General features: G+C 40.3%; 1 long non-coding RNA gene across 2 annotated transcripts; it reads right to left on the bottom strand.

The window, feature by feature from the left end:
• Positions 1-8070: 8070 nt before the first annotated feature.
• On the bottom strand, positions 8071-16304 carry LOC125486093. Of its 2 annotated transcripts, none has more exons than XR_007264779.1 (3): positions 16206-16304; positions 10080-10157; positions 8071-8925 (listed from the first exon to the last, which is right to left on the bottom strand). It is a non-coding gene; the product is annotated as an uncharacterized LOC125486093 (long non-coding RNA). The 2 variants fall into 2 exon arrangements; XR_007264778.1 differs by lacking the exon at positions 16206-16304 and adding an exon at positions 13754-13846.
• Between the last annotated feature and the right edge of the window lie 2017 nt (positions 16305-18321).

Below are 18321 nucleotides of genomic sequence, written 5' to 3'. Positions count from 1 at the left end.
ACATTGCATTTTCTAAATTACATTGTATATCTGTGTAACGCATGTGCCCAATTGATCTTTCATTTCTCCCAGTTTTCAAGTTGATATTTGTTCATCAGTCCACTTTGTTGCATCTTATTGAAAGTAACCCTAAATTGAAGTCACAAATAACTTATTCAGTATTAAATAAAGAAGTCCCTTCTTCAAGTAATTCTGAAATAACTTTGTTTTTGGCCTTCTTTCCTGTGAGCAGTCCTCAAAATAGTCAGAATAAGTTGTTTTGCTGCAACTTCAACCCTGTCTTTTACATTAAATCACTTCTATAATCTTCCTGCCTGAACGAAAAGAGTGAAGGGGTGTATTCTTCTTTAATTAAAATATCAGATCTGTTCCTCGAAATCTTCAAATGTAAAGGCTGGAAAACACTTTCTATTTCTTATGCAGAACATTATAAAGTACAGGTTATGAAATGTAGGCTGTGGAGCCCAGAGTTTCAGGAAAGGAAGAATTTCCATTTGCCCCAAGAGAAAATGGTGAAAACCTTTTGCAGGAAACAGCAGTAAACATAAAGAAGGTGTTTGGGTTCAGTATCAGATCTCATGAACACGAGACATTCTTCTCAGAATAAAAAGCATTGGGGCAGAATTTTATAGGGATCTGAGTGGCTGATAGTGAGATGAGTGGCAGAATTGGGTGACAACGTTGGTGATGCCCACCTTGACCTTGAGATTGTCTTACTCCATCCTTAATACTTTAAACAAGTGGCGTGACTAGATTTTCTCTAGGCAGTGACAGGGATTGACGCATGTTAAATACCTTGTTAAAATCACAATTGTTTCACTAATACTCAGATTCTCATCTTACCAAATTCACCAAACCAGTTTGATGTCAGGAAAACTTGATAAGGAAACCAGAGCGAGCGCCTGGCAAATTGTTCTGATCAACTTTCCTGTTAGAAACCACGCATCAACATCTCAGGGCACCCTCCATGGGCACTGGTAACACACCTCACGGGCAGTGGCATCTCACATTTGCCAGTCTCTAAGAACCTTCATGCTACATCTCCAATCCAATTACCTAACGCTTCTGTAGTTAATGCTGGACCTCAGGCTGTACTTGCAACTATCATAGTAATATAAGATAACAATGTAATAATATGATATCATAGCTGCTGCTGGGTCCCTGAGCACACATACGTGGCTCGTGGACTGGACCAGGCTGCATTTCTGGACTCTCCATTTGCTTTCATTGTGCTCAATCACTTTGAACCTACTTGGATGTTCATAGTATCTCTGCCTTACATTGCCTTGCCTTGCCCTCAGCCAGCAATACTAGATTCATATTACTGCTGCCTTTCTTTGCCGTTTAGTACAGACATAAAGCCAGGAAGATATTAGAGTTGTCACCAGGTCTCAGTCAAGTAAGGGGGAATAACCTTAGCTCAGAGTTCCTGGGACAGTGGTGTTAAGTTGGGGTGGTTGAAAGTGGGGCAGCTAAGATGTTGCAGGCAATAGTGAAAATGGTAGGACATAAGCCTTAGTGGAAGGTGGCACAGCATAGAAATAGACATATCTGAGAGAAGATAGTGGTACTTATGCTAAGTAACTAACTATTCTAATCCTGTTTTCCAGCACTTGGCTATAGCCTTGAAGCCTTGCCATCACAAGTACACATCTAAATACTTTGTAGATGTTATGAGGGTTTCTGCCTCTACAAGCCTTACAGGCAGTCAGTTCCACATTCCTACTACATTCTGGTTAAAAGGGTTTTTCCTCACATCTCCTCTAAGTCTTCTGCCCCGACTTTAAATCTATTGCCCTGGTCATTGATTCCTCCATCAAGGGGATAAGTTTCTTTCTGCCTACACTACCTATGCTCCTCATAGTTTTCTCTCAATCTCCTTTGCTCTAACAAAAAGAATCCTTGTCTGTCTAGTCTGTATCAAAACTGAAACTCTCCAGACGAGACAACATCATGGGATGGACATGTTGCTGCACACCATCATGTTACATCACTGTCACATCAACAACATGTGCCAACAGTGTACATACCAACACACTGCATGTGCTTCAACCAAATGGTCATGTGAGAATGTCAAAGGGGACCAGTCCTTGGTGGAGCGAAAGGGACCACAGTCATTCAAGGGATCCTACTAGACTCTGTAGTCTGTGTCTTTGCAGTCCAGGGATCGAGGCACAGTCAGGTCACAAGACCATAAGGCTATAAAAAATAGGAACAAGAGAGGGCTGTATGGCCCCTTGAGCCCATTCCACCACTCCATAGCATCATGGCTGATCCAACATCCTCATAATCATTTTCCTGCCTTTTCCACATAACTTTTGATTCCCGTACTGATCAAGAGTCTATCCATCCCAGCCTTAAATATACGCAAGGACTCTGCTCCCACAGCTGTCTGTGGCAAGGAGTTCCAAAGACTCACAGCCCTCAATATATTAAATATATTAAATTATATAATATATATTAAATATCTTAAATTAGCACCCGTTTATTCTGAGACTATGCCCTCTCTTCCTAGACTCTCCCATGAGGTGAAACATCCTCTCAGCATTTACTCTGTCAAGCCCTTTCAGAATCCAGAATTCAGAATCCAAAATTCAGAAAGTTTCAATGAGATCACCTCTTATTCTTCTAAACTCCAGTGAGAGTGCAATAGTCTCAGCATTTCCATATCCCTCTGGATGAACGGAGGAGCTAACTTGCCTCTCTGGGCCATTTCCTTGGGGACAATGGTATAGGACCACAGTGTGAAGTGCTGTTCGCAGTTTGCAGTATCTGAACCACTATGGAGCTAGGGTTTAGTTATGGCACCAGTGACGGAAGAGTCACCAAAACCCTGCAGAAACAAGAACTTCCATTTCTCCTGCTGCGCAATTTCATGAGCTGGGGCTGTTGAGTCACAGGCATAATTAATGAGCTAAAGAATGGAAGATTGTGTAAGAAAAGTTGTCCAGGGCCATGACCTCGAATTTTCCTTGAGAAAGCACTTCGCCACGTAATGGGAAAAACCAAAGTGCTCTTTTCACTAGCCTACCAGACTACTGAAACCTACATTGCTTTGCACAGCTCCTAAGTTTCCTTTTGCAGCTCTCACCTTTTAATTAATCATGCACTTTCTTTTATTTTGTTTCTTTAATTTCTCTAAATATTTTAGTTTCCTGCTGATATCACTTCTTCCAACTTCACCCACACATTTCATAGATCGCTCTTTTTTAATCCGTCTTTAGTTCCTTCCGTAACTTTGATGGAGGATAAAACTCCCAGTGAGACACCATAAATGGCAATTTGCACAGTCTCTCTGAACGTTTTCTGTCGACCTTCTGTCAAAATTATAGCACAAGTCCAGGGAACATCTTCTTCTTAATGTTTAGCTAAGGCAGGTTATGTAAGCTTTGAATCAAATTAGCATACTTATAAAATATGTGTCAGACATTCAAGAAACATCTGAAACATTTTATATACCTGATGTGCACAATCAAAATGGATTCACACATCATTCAGTGACAAATAGAGATGATGTGAGACTCCCAGTTATCATGTTGTGTCTCACATCAGTATGTTGGTATACCTTTAAGAGGCATGCTCATGAAATCATCACTCAGCCCAACATTGAATTCAGGGCATAACAATCTTATATTCCACCTTACCTCAGGCTACTTGAAACATGCCTTTCTACTGGAAGCATGGTCCTCTGCCATATGCTAATTTTAATATTAGCCTGGCCATTTAGCTGCCTTAGGAGTGCAATGTTTGTATATTGTAGTCTGTTGGATTCTTCAATACCATGTCTAGTTTCTTCTGTTTTAGGAGCTAACATAAGCATTGCTGCAACAGGCAGAATACCTATCTGGAGGCATTTCACTCCCACATCCTTCAAGATTTAGTGGAAAAGCAATTTTGGGTGCATATCAACGTAATAACAGTAGATTAATTCCAGCTTCAGATCTTCACTTTGACTCTGAAGCAAACTAACGGTAAACTCTGTGAAATTGCTTCTCCAGTAGATCATCACACATCACTTGATCTTCATACAGAGTGAACAATGTGAAGATGATTTCTCTGGACGCCTTATAAACCTACAGTTCACACTTAAATCATAAAAATATTTGGCAAGCGAGGAATGGTAAAGCAAACAGAGTATTAGGATGTAAGGTTAGTTTTTTTTAATAAAAAGTATAGTGGCTGAAAATGAAGTTTGTTTGAGACATAAAAATTACCTTTCCTTTCCCATCTTATACCTTCACTGACATAGAATTTCACCCTCATATAGGAACTTAGTTGGGCACCATCTAAAATGTTGTGCCTAGTTTTGGCCTTTTCACTTGAAGAGGATACTATGAGCTGGAATGGTTTCAGAGGAAGCTGCTAGTTTATCACAGTCTAAAAACACATAGCTATCAGGATAGACTCAGGGAGTTGGATCTCTAAAGCTGGTGAAACATAATTTTAAGGAGCTATGACTGAAGTATTTAAAGTGACAAAGTGAGTGTGTACATCTGGGTTGATTAATTGAATTACATAAATTAGGGAAAAAACAGTATACAAGCAGCATCAGCACCGAACTGCGTTAGATGTCAGAAGGCTTTCCTTTTCCCAGGTGATTACTGACTTTCAGGATTCAGTTTTTCCAATGGATACGGATTTGCAGGAAACATTCTAAAAGGAGCTTGATAAATTCCTACAGGACTCTGATATCATATGTATAAAAGTTTGTAGGACCCTGAGTAGTGTTATTCCTGAGTCGTCGTTGTTTCCTGGAACTTCATTTGTTTTGCTATGGAGAGAAATATCTCAAAATTGTTTCTTCTTCCAAATGGCTTCTTATTTATTTTTATGTGTTAGGAAATGACATGGCTGCTGGTGAGTGGGAGTCTGGGGGATGGTGTTACTTAGCTGCCTCATGGTTAAATGGGGCAGACTCAATGTACTGAGTATCTCTTTTGTCTGCTCTTTTATATTATTTTGTTATTTTTGGCAGTGTGAACAATATGAAATAATATATCCACTTTGCACAAATGCCTTTCTTAGTTCACTAGGACTTTTTAAACCCCAGGTTTTTCATGGGAGAATAGTGATCTCATTGTGTTGCTTTTAAACTGATATAAATTTTAGTCAGCTTAAATGTTTTTGGATCAACAGTCAATGCACAGTTATCAAAAGTACACTGAAATTTGACCTTTGTATTGTCAATTTAGAGAGACACTTCCCTGCATTACCCATCTCTTGCCAGATTTCAAAATTGACAGTTTATGTGTTTGTAGCGTTGTAATCATTATTAAAGGAACACATTTCATCACACATTTCTCATCTATAAATCCTAGCATTCGTCATTAATTTTATGCTGTTTAACTGTTTAATGGTAATGTCAATGCAGCCAGTGAAAGACTATCTAAATTTCAACTTGTTTTCTACACATTAATGTTGGTGTAGTCAGCTAAAACTCTGGATTTCATCTCACACTCTAATGTAGTGCATTAAAAAAAATGCTTGCTGCTCCTTGCTGGGCTAACGTTGAACATTTGTTCATCACACAGTGAAGAACTGCAGATGCTGGAGATTTGAAATGAAACAGAAATTCTGGAGAAACTCAGCAGGTCTAGCACCATTTGTGGAGAGAAAACAGAGTTAACATTTCACATACATTAACCCTTCATCAGGACTTGTTCATCATAGCTGGTTGCTTGGGGATCTCAACTGTTTTCACCCAAAGAACTAAATTCAAACATAGTTGGCAGAAGCACAATCTGGCATGAACCTCATGCATCACTGATTCACTCACAGTCATGATGTTCTTTCATTGAAATTATGTTTCCCATTCTTAGACAGATCCTAGAGCCCAAGCCTGACCTGCAAAATATGTTGTACTAGTTTCCTCAGCCAACAAACACTACTGAGACTTGACCAGTATCAGTGTTACAGCAGCACGAAAACAAGATATTCCCTGGTCAATTAATCCATGGAAGTTTATTTTATATCAGGGAGAAATATTTTTTAAAAAGCAGGTTAAAGGTCTCCTTGGAACTATTATTAAATAAGGGGATTTGATGTTGTGTTAATAATGATGAGTCATCAAACAGAAAAGCTTCACCTAGAATTAGATCTTAAATTTAACCTAATGATCAAGAAGATTGCAAGTACATGATTAAACATATCAAAAAACAAAATGGACAGAGTTTACCTGAACTCCTAACAAGTTGCAGGTTTTCAGTCTATTGATGGTTTGCAGCACAGGATAACCACTGTTTTGATCAGGTGAGCAGAGGTGAATTAGCTCCCCTTTTATAATACCCCTTGGTTGGTGCAACAAGGGTTTTTAATTCATTTAACATGTAGCTATATCGCACTTCAATCAAATGCAGTACTTGTCAAAATTAAGGGGTCAATTACAAGGTTTTACTGAAAGTAAAAGGAATGTTAATACTTTGAAATGCTAAGAAAAATGATAAAATATGACATCCAACATACTCAAACAAAGGTATAAAGTTTAAAAATGAAGAGTGTCTACAATAAAAAGGAAGATCAAAAATGGGCTGTTTAAAAAAACGTCCTTAGTGTTCTTCAGACGTTAGGTTTAATCAGAGACCATGGTTATTAAATTGATGTCTTGTATACTAAGGAGCAGCAAAATGGCAAAAAGACCTCAGACAGTGGTCTTTCCTCCGTGTGCCTTGGCAGCAGCTGCCCCAAGCTTTAGTGCGTCCCTCAGCACGTAGTCCTGAACTTTGGAATGTGCCAGTCTGCACCACTCGGTCGAGGTCAGCTCCTTGCTCTGGAAGACCAGCAAGTTTCAGGCATCTTTCAATAAATTGATGGTCTTCCAGGCAGAGTATATGTTTGTCTTGGTGTGCGGCCTGGTGAACGGACCTTACAGCACAGAGTCCTGCGTCATGGAGCTGCTTAGGACAAAACATCAACAAAAACCACCACATCTCTCTCCAGACTTCCTTTCCAAAGGCACATTCCAGCAGGACATGTGTGACAGTCTCTATCCCTCTGCAGCTGCTTCAAGCGCAACGTACGGTGGCACAGAGAGTCCGGGCGTACGTGAAGGATCTCACAGGTAGTGCCCTTCTCACCACCAGCCAAGCAAAATCTTGGTGCTTGTTGGAAAATTCTGGTGATGAGGCATTCTGCCAAGTGGCAGTCTGATCAGGGAACAACCTGACAGGATCCACTCTCCCCTTTTCCCGCAAGGTCTTGAAGGATACTACCTGCTGACCACTTCCCGATGAACTTGTGGTCAAAGGTGTTTTTTTTGTGCAAATTCCTCCATAAAAGGCTCGTGATATGGGACAGTAAAACTACTTGGAGCGTTCTGCAGCAACAAGGCAAGACCATCCTTCGCAACGATGGGGACAGGTAGAATCTCAGTACATAGTGACATCTGGTGTTAGCATCCTGAGGGTCTACATACAGCTTGATCCAGATACACACAAAAGTGGCCATGAGAATGACGGCAGTGTTGGGTATGTTCTCTGCCTCTCCCCCTCCTTATCCAGAGCTTTGCACATGATGTACCGGTGGACACAGTCCATCTCAGACCTCCAGATGATATGGAAGATGGCTCGGGTGACTGCAACAGTGCAGGTTCTGGGAATGGGCAGGACCTGGGCCACGTACAACAACAAAAAGTTCCTCACATCTGATGACCAGGCTTTTCCTGCAATGGGGAGGGAATGGTGTTTCCAAAAGCCCACTTTCTGTCTCACTTTGGTGATACGCTCCACCCAGGTTTTAGTGCACACCCCATTCAAACTGGTCAGATGGTTGTGAATCTGTGCACTGACAACAGATCTAAGCAGATGTTTATTGGTACCTTCATGAACTGGCTCAATCTGTGGTGAGGTATTCACTGTGGCCATCTTAAGTCAGTGTTTTGTCCTTTTGTAAAAACCATTTTAGTGCGTGACAGGTCCCAGTTATTTAAAATCAAATGATGGAACTGATTGATAATCAACAAACTTATGGTCAGTTTTTACAACTATCATAACACCATGCAATTGAAACATGTGTCCAAAATCATCTTAGCTTTATTAATATGCAAATATAATTGCTTGAATTGTTAGTGAGAACATTAAGAGAACTTAATACCTATCTTTGAGTAATGCAATGAAATCTTTAATATCCAAATAGGCAGACTTTGGGCCAACCTTGTTCAATAAAAATCATTTCCACAAAGTTTTACAAAGATTCTTTATCTTGTTTAGAGACACACAATACAACATGAATCATGTTAAAATTAATTAACTGTGTGAAACTGTTACAAACATTTAAAACCTCAACCCTTTGTCTACATTATTTTTATGTGGGCTCCGTTCATCTGTGTGGCCCAATGGTTGTGTGATTCCACACCACAGGTTTTCTATCTTGTTAGATATTAATCAGTCCACCTTCACCGCACTACTGCAGTTCCTGATTCTCTTATGATAGCCTCAGACAGCTGCATAGTGGAGTAGGGACATGCTCCACCAGCTGATGATTGGATTGGATGTCTAGGTTTTCTACAATTTCAAGGAGAATGTAATATGAGACAGCGACACCTGTGCTGCTGTTCTTGCAATCCTGCGTTTTATTACTGCAGCCTTCTGAATCACACAGTATTTACAGGAGGTCTGCTCATACTTTCTTTCTTGTGTGTGGTATTCTGAAAGGGATCAGCACCTGTAGTCATATTTTCTTTATGTCTTTAATGGAAACATGTTGAAAATGTCCATTCTTGCACATCCATGACATCATAAAACTGTAGAATACTTTTATATGTCTGTTTAGGAGAAAAGAACTGTGAGAGGGTAGGATTTTTTTCAGCAATGGCGGCAATATTTTTGGGGATTTGTCAAAGCAACTGGTTAGGTGGTTAATAGTGATACTATTCTGACGTTTGTCTTCTATTATGTTGGCACTGGTAGTCCTTAGCTGAAGTGTAGCTGCCTGAAATTGATCAGAAATATATAATTTTGACAGTTTCAGTCAGATGCATTTATTATCTCACAATGTTCTATTTTTCATCCCATAATATGACTTCATTTGACAGCAATGGTTCTCTAATTTTTTTGCCTCTATCGATTTTCTCCCTGATCCCTCTTAAGAAACTGTTGACACTTGCTCAGCTTTTGTTCAACGAGCAATACACCAAAGCGACAATTATTCCTGTGTAAGATTCTACATTATTGCCCTCTCTCAGATCCTAATCCAGCCATGACTTGATACCACCAATGTGAGCGTGGTGCAGGGGTCATTGCATAGTTGTCACGAGTGACAAATCTCATTGATATTCCCCTCTCTAATCCAGGAAAGGGAAAGTTAATATTAGTTAATTAAGAACTAATATGGGACAAAAATTTTTCTAGATTGTGAAGCTCAGCAACTTACTAAATATATTTGGTGAACAATTAGTGGAGAAAGTTTGAATCAAAGTACTCAATGGTATTAAAGGATATTTAGATGTTTCATGAATACTGCATTGGAATTTATTCATTTTCATATCTAACATAATTGGTAAATTTCTGGTTTTGATATACCAGTATAAGTAATACAAATATTCACCAATAACACTTCTTCTTTGACCATTTGTAGATTATCAAGCTTCTACACAATGGGTCTTTCAACAATAATTTATTGCCGGAAACTACATGAAATCACTTACCATATTCATTACTCGATCATTAACCAAAAATTGCAGAAATAGATCAAGGGAATAAATATAAGGGACATGGAATATCATGTGGCTTCGGTTAGTGTTGGCTCATCCTCGAAGAAGAATGATGAAATAGCTTTTAAATAAACAACATTGTTGCTCAAATCAAACACATTTTTAAGAACTAAGGTGAAGAATGGTAATAAAATTTAGGAGAAAACTACCTAAAATGATAATATAAACAATCATGTAGTTTATGTACATGACCAATATATTTCCTGTTCTTAAAAAATTATGATCACAATCTAAATTTTAATATTTCCCTCCACAATCTACTACCACGTCCCACACAGTACATTTTCCTAACCTTTATTGTGTAGTTTTTCATTATAGTGTTCCTTCTCATATAAAATAATGCACTTTTGGATGTTTTGTATTATTGTATTACCATTGCGGTTTTGGAAATGTACAATTTAATTCCGTTTCTTTGTTTTTTGCCGCTCTGATGAGTGCTTAAAATATCCTTCTGAAAAAAAAAAAGATTTTTTAAAATATGTTTATTTAGTTAAAAAAATTTATTAAATTCAATGGTATAAAGCACTCTAGGTACGACACTCATAAAGCTCAGTCGCTGAATGATACATAACGAATCAATAGAAACAGCAACATTTAATACCTTGCAATAGTATATAGAGCAGTTTAAATTATCAAGCAGTATAACAGAAAAACTCAAATTATAACTCATAATTAAAATAGCAATATGTATGCAGTTAATAAATATTTGTTTCTCATCTATTTTTAATAGGTACTGAATTTAGTTAAAATAAATTTTCTGTAAGATTTCTCATATTATACATACAATTTAAACCTGGCATTGCTGAACTTCTGGCTAACTAAAACAAAAAAAAAATCAATAACTGGAGAAACTCAGCAGATCTGGCAGTATCTGTGGAGAGAAAGAAAGTCAACATTTCAGGTTTTGTGGGCCTTCTTCTGGACCCAAAATGTTGACTCTGCTTTCTCTCCACAGGGACTGCCAGACCTGCTGAATTTCTCCAGCAATTTCTGTTTTTGTTTCAGATTTCCACTATCTGCAGTTCTTCTTTTTGTTTCTGACTAGTTGCATTGCGTTCTCACAGTGATGAGACACTCATGTGATTTATGGTCATGGCACATGCTTCAAGAATGCTTTAAATGATTTTTATGGAACGGAATGCAACAAACAAGTCAGTTAGACCAGGTCTACATATATCCAACAGCATGCAGACCACAAATCAACATTGCTAAATATTCTTCTCTTCTGATAAATTTCCACAAAACAAGATATTCATGAAGGTATCTTCATAGACATCTCAAACTGGAATATTGACAAACAAATCAGATTTTAATAGAGTTCACTGGACATATTTGAACTATGATGAAATGGCAGATTCAAAATGATGATTTAATTTCTCCTGTTGCCTCAGGTACACGTTTCTCACCAGCTTACACCATGTGCAGTTGGCATCAATTTAAAGCTTGCAATAGCATACCACATTGTCAGTCCGACTTTTGTTGTACCTCATATTCTGATTGCTGAGAGAACATTAAATACATCAATTGTTGACAAATGTATTAATTCCAATCAGTTCAAATATCAAGAGGACATGTGCAAGAATGGAATTACAAACAAAAGTCCTGGAAATACTAGGCAGTCCAGACAATGTCTGTACAGACAGGAACAGATAATGTCGGTGATTTTCACATTTTCAAGCGAAAGTGGGAGAGTTTCCAGGTGAGACATCCATGACCCATAAGACATAGGAGGAGAAATAGATTATTAACCCCATAAAGTCTGCCATTCAATGATTAAGGTGAGGCAGTAAGCTGGATCTTCCAGCAATGAGGCAATCAATTGGCTGTTGGTGGGTTTTCTGTCGGAGTTAGAATCCCAGAACAGGACATTCCACTCGTTTAAAGCTGCCAGCCAATCAGGGGGCTGGCAGCACCAAGACCTGTCACCACCACGGCAGAGGCAGCGGCTACTTGACTCTGAGACACCGCAGCTGGAAAAAATCGATGCAGTTTGGTGGGCAAGGGGGAGTTTCCGGGTTTTGGGGAGAATAGGACAGGGGCATCAGAAGCAAGGCCAGAGACATGGCTCTCAATGTCTGTACCCCATGTCTAGGCCCTTGATCTTGCAGAGATTAGCATAGCTTGAGGCCTCTTCTCCCACGCACTGAACTGGCAGTTTGCCCACACCGGTTTACCACTTAAATTCTTCCTTGATCTGTTCGGAGATAAAGCAATTGCAAGCCCAAGGAGGAAATGTGGCCCTTAAGTGGTCATTAATTGGATCAATTGGTGACAGAGCAGGTCCATGAAGTTTGGGCCTTCCCGCCCAGACCTCAGAAATGCTGTGGTGGTACAAAGCCAACAGACATCTCCCCAAACAACCTGCCCAACAATATTCCCCTCATGTCACCTTCTCCACCACCTTTCAGGAGGGGTAGATTCTGCCTGATGTTTCAGATCTGTGGCCTTTGTCAGAACTGGAAAATGTTATGGCTGCAACAGGTCTAATAAGAACATAGGAGAAAAAGGGGGATGGGGAGAAAAGAGAGTGTATTTGATAGGATAAAAGTTTGGGGAGATTAAATGCATAGCAAAATCATTACCAGCGTCTTGTTCCTTGAAATAAAACAGAGCAGTTGTTACAATCTGAAACTAATCAACATGATGTTGAGTTCAGAGTTCATAAAATGCCTAATCAAAAGTTAAGGTGCTGGTTCTTAAGTTACTTAAGCTTCATTATAACAATGTAGGGTTTGAGGATAGAAATGTAAGAGAGAGGGATAGAAATTTAAAATGGAAAGTGACCAGAAACTTAGGATCAAGCTTGTAGACTGAACATATTGCTTGATACAGTCTGGTGGTGGATAATGAAACAACTCACGAGAGCAGGAGGTTCCATGAATGTTCCCTCTATAATGACGGGGAGCACAGCAAAACAGCGCAAAAGATAAAGCAAAAGCATTTGCAACAACCATCAGCCCGAAGTGCCAAGTGGATGATCACCTTGGCCACCATCAGAAGTCCTCAGCATCACAAATGCCAGTCGTTAGCCAATTCAGTTCACTCCACATTATATCAGGGAACAGTTGGAGGCACTGAACACTACTAAGGCTGTGGGCCCTGATAATATTCTAGCAATAGTACTGAAGACTTGGCCTCCAGAACTTGCCAGATCCCGAGCCAGCTACAACCCTGGCATCTAACCATGTGGAGAACTGCCCAGGTGGTTCCTGTACACAAAAACCAGGACAAATCCAACCCAACCAATTACCACCCCATCTACTCTCAATCATCAGTAAAGTGATAGAAGATGCTACAGACAGAGCGATCAAGCAGTACCTGTTTAGCAATAACTTGCTCACTGAGGCTTAGCTTGTGTTCATCAAGGGCCATTCAAATCCTGATCTTATTGCAGCCTTAGCTCAAACTTGGAAAAAAGATCTGAATACTAGAGGTGAGGTGAGAATGATTGCCCTTGACATCAAAGCTGCATTTGACCAAGTGTGACAGCAAGGAGCCTGAGCAAAACAGGGGTCAATGGGATTCAAGGAACTCACTGCTGGTGGAAGAAGAGCCTAGCACAAAGGAAGATAGTTATGATTATTGGGCATCGGTCATTTCAGTTCCAGGACATCTATGCAAGAGTTCCTTAGGGTAGTGACCTAGGCTCAACCATCTTCAGCTGCTTCAGAAAATTACATTCCCTCCATCATTAAAGATCAGAAGTGGGCATGTTTGCTTATGTTTGTACAATGTTTAGCATCATTCACAACTCCTCAGGTATTGAAGCAGGCCATGTCAAAATGCAGCACGACCTTGATTGTATCCAGGTTTGTGCTGACAAGTGGCAAGTAACATTTGTACCACACAAGTGCCAGACAATAACCATCTCCAACAAGACAGAATCTAACAATAACCCTTGACGTTAAATGTTATTATCACTGCTGAATCATCTACAATTAACATACTGGTGTTACCATTGATCATAAACCGAAATGGACTAGCCATTTAAATAACGTGTTTACAAGAAGAGGTCAGAAACTAGGAATACTGCAGTGAGTAACTCACCTCCTTACTCCCCAAAACCTGTCCACCATTACAATTCAGCAATATAATGGGATACCCCCTCACTTGACTGGATCAATGTAGTTCCTACAAGACTCAGGAAGCTTGACACGATTCTGAATAAAGCAGCTCTTTTGACTGGCTCCAAATCACAAATATTCACATGTTTCACCATGGAACTCAGTAGCAGCAATGTGTACCATCTGCCAGGATAATCAAGGATCCTTAATTAGCACCTTCCAAACACATGATCACTACCATTGAAGGTCAAGAGCAGAAGATACATGGGACCACCACTACCTGGAAGTTTATTTCCAAGCTATTCACCTTCCTGACTTGGAAATATATCACCATGTTTTCAGTGTCTCTGAGTTATCCTGGAAACCCCTCTCAAATGGGTATATCTACAGCAAATGGACTTCAGATCGCCACCACCTTCTCAAGACGAATTTTTTAAAATTCACTCATGGGACATGAGCATCATTGGCTGGGCAAACATTTATTGCCTATTTCTAATTGCCCTTGAGAAGTTGCCTTCTTGAAAAACTGCAGTCCATGTGTTGTAGGTTGACCCACAATGCTGTTAGGGAGGGAATTCTTACCCAGCGACAGTGAAAGAATGGCAATATATTTCAAAGTCAGGAGTTCATGAATGTTTGAGGATATGGTGCCAATTAAATGGGCTGCTTTGTGCTGGATGGTGCCAAACTTCTTGAGTGTTGTTGGAGCTGCACTCATCCAGGCAAATGGGGAGCGTTCCTTCACTCTCCTGACTTGTGCCTTGTAGATAGTGGACATGTTTTGGAGAGTCAAGAGATGAGTTACTCACAGCAGTATTTCTAGCCTCTGACCTGCTCTTGTAACCACTGTATTTATGTTGTGAATCCAGTTGAGTTTCTGGTGAATGTTAAGCCCCCAGGATGTTGATAGTGAGGGAATTAGTGATGGTAGCACTGTTGAATATCAAGAACTGGTGGTTAAATTGTCTCTTATTAGAGATGGTCATTGCCTGGAATTTGTGAATGTAATTTATCACATTTCAGTCCAAGCCTGAATATTGTTCAGGTTTTGTTATACTTGGACATGGGTCTCTTCAGAAAACTGAAAGAACTGTGAATGCTGTAAATCAGGAACAAAAACAAAGTTGCTGGAAAAGCTCAGCAGATTTAGCAGCATCTGTGAAGGAAAAGACAGAGTTAACGTTTCGGGTCCGGTGACCCTTCCTCAGAACTGATGGTGGCTGGGAAATCATCAGTTTATATGCAGAAAAAAGTGGGAGGGGGATGGGGTAGGGAGTAAACGACAGGATAGAGCCTAAAGAGAGAGAAGAGCAGTTGGACAGACAAAGAGTTGGTAACGATCAGGCTGGGAGGGTGAACAGTTGTTAATGGGGACTATTAGTGAGTAATAACAGGTAGTGTGTAAAGGCAGGCTATGTGGTAACAAGGCCTGGTGTATGGGGTAGGGGGCTGGGACATGGGAGAGTTTAGGCCCTAAAATTATTGAACTCAAAGTCTCTTCAGTATCTGAGGAGTTGCAAACGGTGCTGAACATTGTAGAATCATTGGTGAACATCCCCACTTCTGACCTTATAATGGAGGGAAGGTCATTGCTAGGTCAGCTGAAGGTGTTTGGGCCTTGGACACCACCCTGAAGAACTCTTGCAGATATGTTCTGCATATGAGACTGACCTCCAACAACCGCAAAGATCTTCCTATGTACCAGATGATACTCCAACTAGCAGAGAGTTTTCTCACTGATTCCCTTTGAGTCCAGCTTTGCTCGGGCTCCTTGATGCCACACACAGTCATGTGCAGCCTTAATATCAAGGGCTGTCACTCTTATCTCATGGTGATGTGCAAAAATGCTGGCCCAGCTAGTGCTACCCACATCCCATGAATGAATTGAAAAAAAGTTACACAATCCCTCGTGTAGGACAGAATGCATTGTGACACCAAACACAATACAGCACCAACTGGAAGAAATACAAGTAAACTGCTGTTTCACTTGGCAGGAGAGTTTGGAACCCTGGACCACAGTAAGGGAAGAGGTGGAGGAACAGCTATTCTATCTCCTGCATGGGAAAGTGCAGTCTTGGTATGAAGGGGGGAGGAGCAAACAATATGTTTAGTTGGGGTAGGAACTGTGGCCTTCAAGAAGCACAATGGGAGGTAGTGTAATAATCAAGGTCACTGCAACAGTTACTGGGTTCAATGTAAACATTGCTTGACAACCTATTCCACAGACAGGGATAGAGAAGTTAATAAAGAGAAGGGAAGGAAGAGTCAGAGCTGAACCAAGTGAAGGTTAATCTATAAGAATTAGGATAGCCTGCTGTACCAGGGAAAATATAAAAGTGATATGCTTCTTATTTTAAAACATGCCTGAAAATACAAAAGTGATCTGTTTCTTATTTTAAAACAGTCTGAAAAACATAGGGTTCCAAGAATATTACCTCTTAGCTGTCCATCTCATTGCTGATCAGGAGTCAGGATTTACTTCAAACTAAACCAAGTGATTATACATCCCTGCATGATGACATGGAATGATGCATAACACATGTTAAAAAAAACTCTCATTGGGTCACTTGCCTTAAATTAAGAATGAACTGGACAGAGAGTAAATTATGCACTTTTACACACTTGCCTTTGATTACTGTTGATCCTACCAGCATGACTCTGAAGTCCATAGTCAATTATTCACCAGCCCAGCAGATGGCTCTGCTCTAAGGTTCCACCTAAACTTTCCCAATGGCAAAATAGGGATGAACACTCATGTATTTTTTCATCTTCTATTTTAACAGAGCCTTCAGATAATTAATTACAAATGAAAATTGACATCAAGACTGCATTTCAACAAGCGTGAAATCAAAGTGCCCCAGCAAAACAGGAATCAGTGGAAATCAGGGGGAAACTCTCCACTGGTTGGTGTCATGTCAAAAAAAGGAAGGTGGTTGTGGTTGTCGCCATCATAACTTCAGGAGCTCTTCAAGGTAGTGCCCTAAGCCCATCTTCAGGTGTATGATCAATGACCTATCGTCCATCAAAAGGTCAAAAGAGAGGATTTCACTGATGACTGCAGAATGTTCAGCGCCACTTGTGACTCCTCAAATACAGATCTACAAATGGAAACAGACCTAGACAATGTTGATTGATTGATTTATTGTTGTTGCATGAGATACAGTGAAAAGTGTTATTTTGTGTGCTATACAGGCAGATCGTACCATACAAAGTGCATCAGGGTATTTGAGAGGTCCATTCAAAAGTCTGATAACCATGGGGAAGAAGCTGTTCTTGAATCTATTCTTTAGTGTAGTGGGTGTATTGTTAGGGTCGAAGAGAGTATAACCAGGGTGGGAGGGATCTTTGACTATGTTGGTTGCTTTCCCGAGTCAGTGGTAAGTACAGATGGAGTCAATGGATTAAGGGCTCATTTACATTATGGACTGAGCTGTGTTCATGACTCTTTGTAGTTTCTTGACCTCTTGGGAACAGCAGTTGCCACACCACACTGTGATGCATTTGGTTAGGATGCTTTCCATGGTGCATCTATAAAAAAATGATAAGAATCTTTGTGAACATGCTGAATTTCCTTTGCCTCCCGGGGAAGTAGAGATGTTGTCAATACAGTGTGGAGCTGGAAGAACACAGCAGGTCAGGCAGCATCAGAGCAGCAGGAAAGTCAACATTTTGGGTTTACACCCTTCATCAGGACCTTTGTTGTGCTTTCTTGACTGTTGTATTGACGTGGGTGGTCCAAGACAGATTGTTGGTGATCATCACTCCCAGGAACTTGACCATCTTGACCATCTCCACCTCAGTGTGCCCTCGACTCTGCTTCCTTAAGTCAATGACCAGCTCTTTCATTTTGCTAACATTGGTGGAGAGATTGTTGTCTTTATATCATGCCGCTAAGCAGTCAGTCTCTTTCCTGAATTCTGTCTCGTTTATTGTTTGAGATCCGAACTACAACAACGGTATTGTCAGCAAACTTGTAAATGGAGTTTACAATGGAATTTGGCCACACTGTCATGAGTGTATAAGAATGTCCAGTTTGGATAAGTAACATTTGCACCAGACAAATGCTACGAAATGACAATTTCCAACAAAAGGAAATCTAACCATTGCCCCTGGACATTCAATGGTATCACTGTCACTGAATTTCCTACTATCAGCAACCTGGGGATTACCATTGGCCACAAACTGAACTGGATTCATCATGTAAATACAGTGGACACAAGAACAGGTGAGAGGCTAGGAATACTGCAGCAAGTAACTCACATCTGACTCCTCGAAGCCTCACCAACACCCCCAAGGCACAAATCAGGTGTGTGGTAGAATATTCCTCTCTTGCCTGGATGAGTGCAGCTTCAACAACACTTAACAAAATCCAGGACAAAACAGCCCACTCGTTTGGCACGATATCCACAAACATTCACTCACTCCAACACTGACACTCTAAAAGCAGTGTGCACTACCTGCAACATGCACCGTAGAAATTCACCAGAGATCCTTAGACAGCACCCATCAAACCCATGATCGCTTCCATTTAGAAGGACAAGGGTAGCAGCT

Source organism: Rhincodon typus, chromosome 25 (genome assembly GCF_021869965.1).
Source record: "Rhincodon typus isolate 14 chromosome 25, sRhiTyp1.1, whole genome shotgun sequence".
Taxonomy (NCBI): Eukaryota; Metazoa; Chordata; class Chondrichthyes; order Orectolobiformes; family Rhincodontidae; genus Rhincodon; species Rhincodon typus.
The sequence above is the reverse complement of the archived record's forward strand: the minus strand, read 5'-3'. Positions and strand labels throughout refer to the sequence as shown.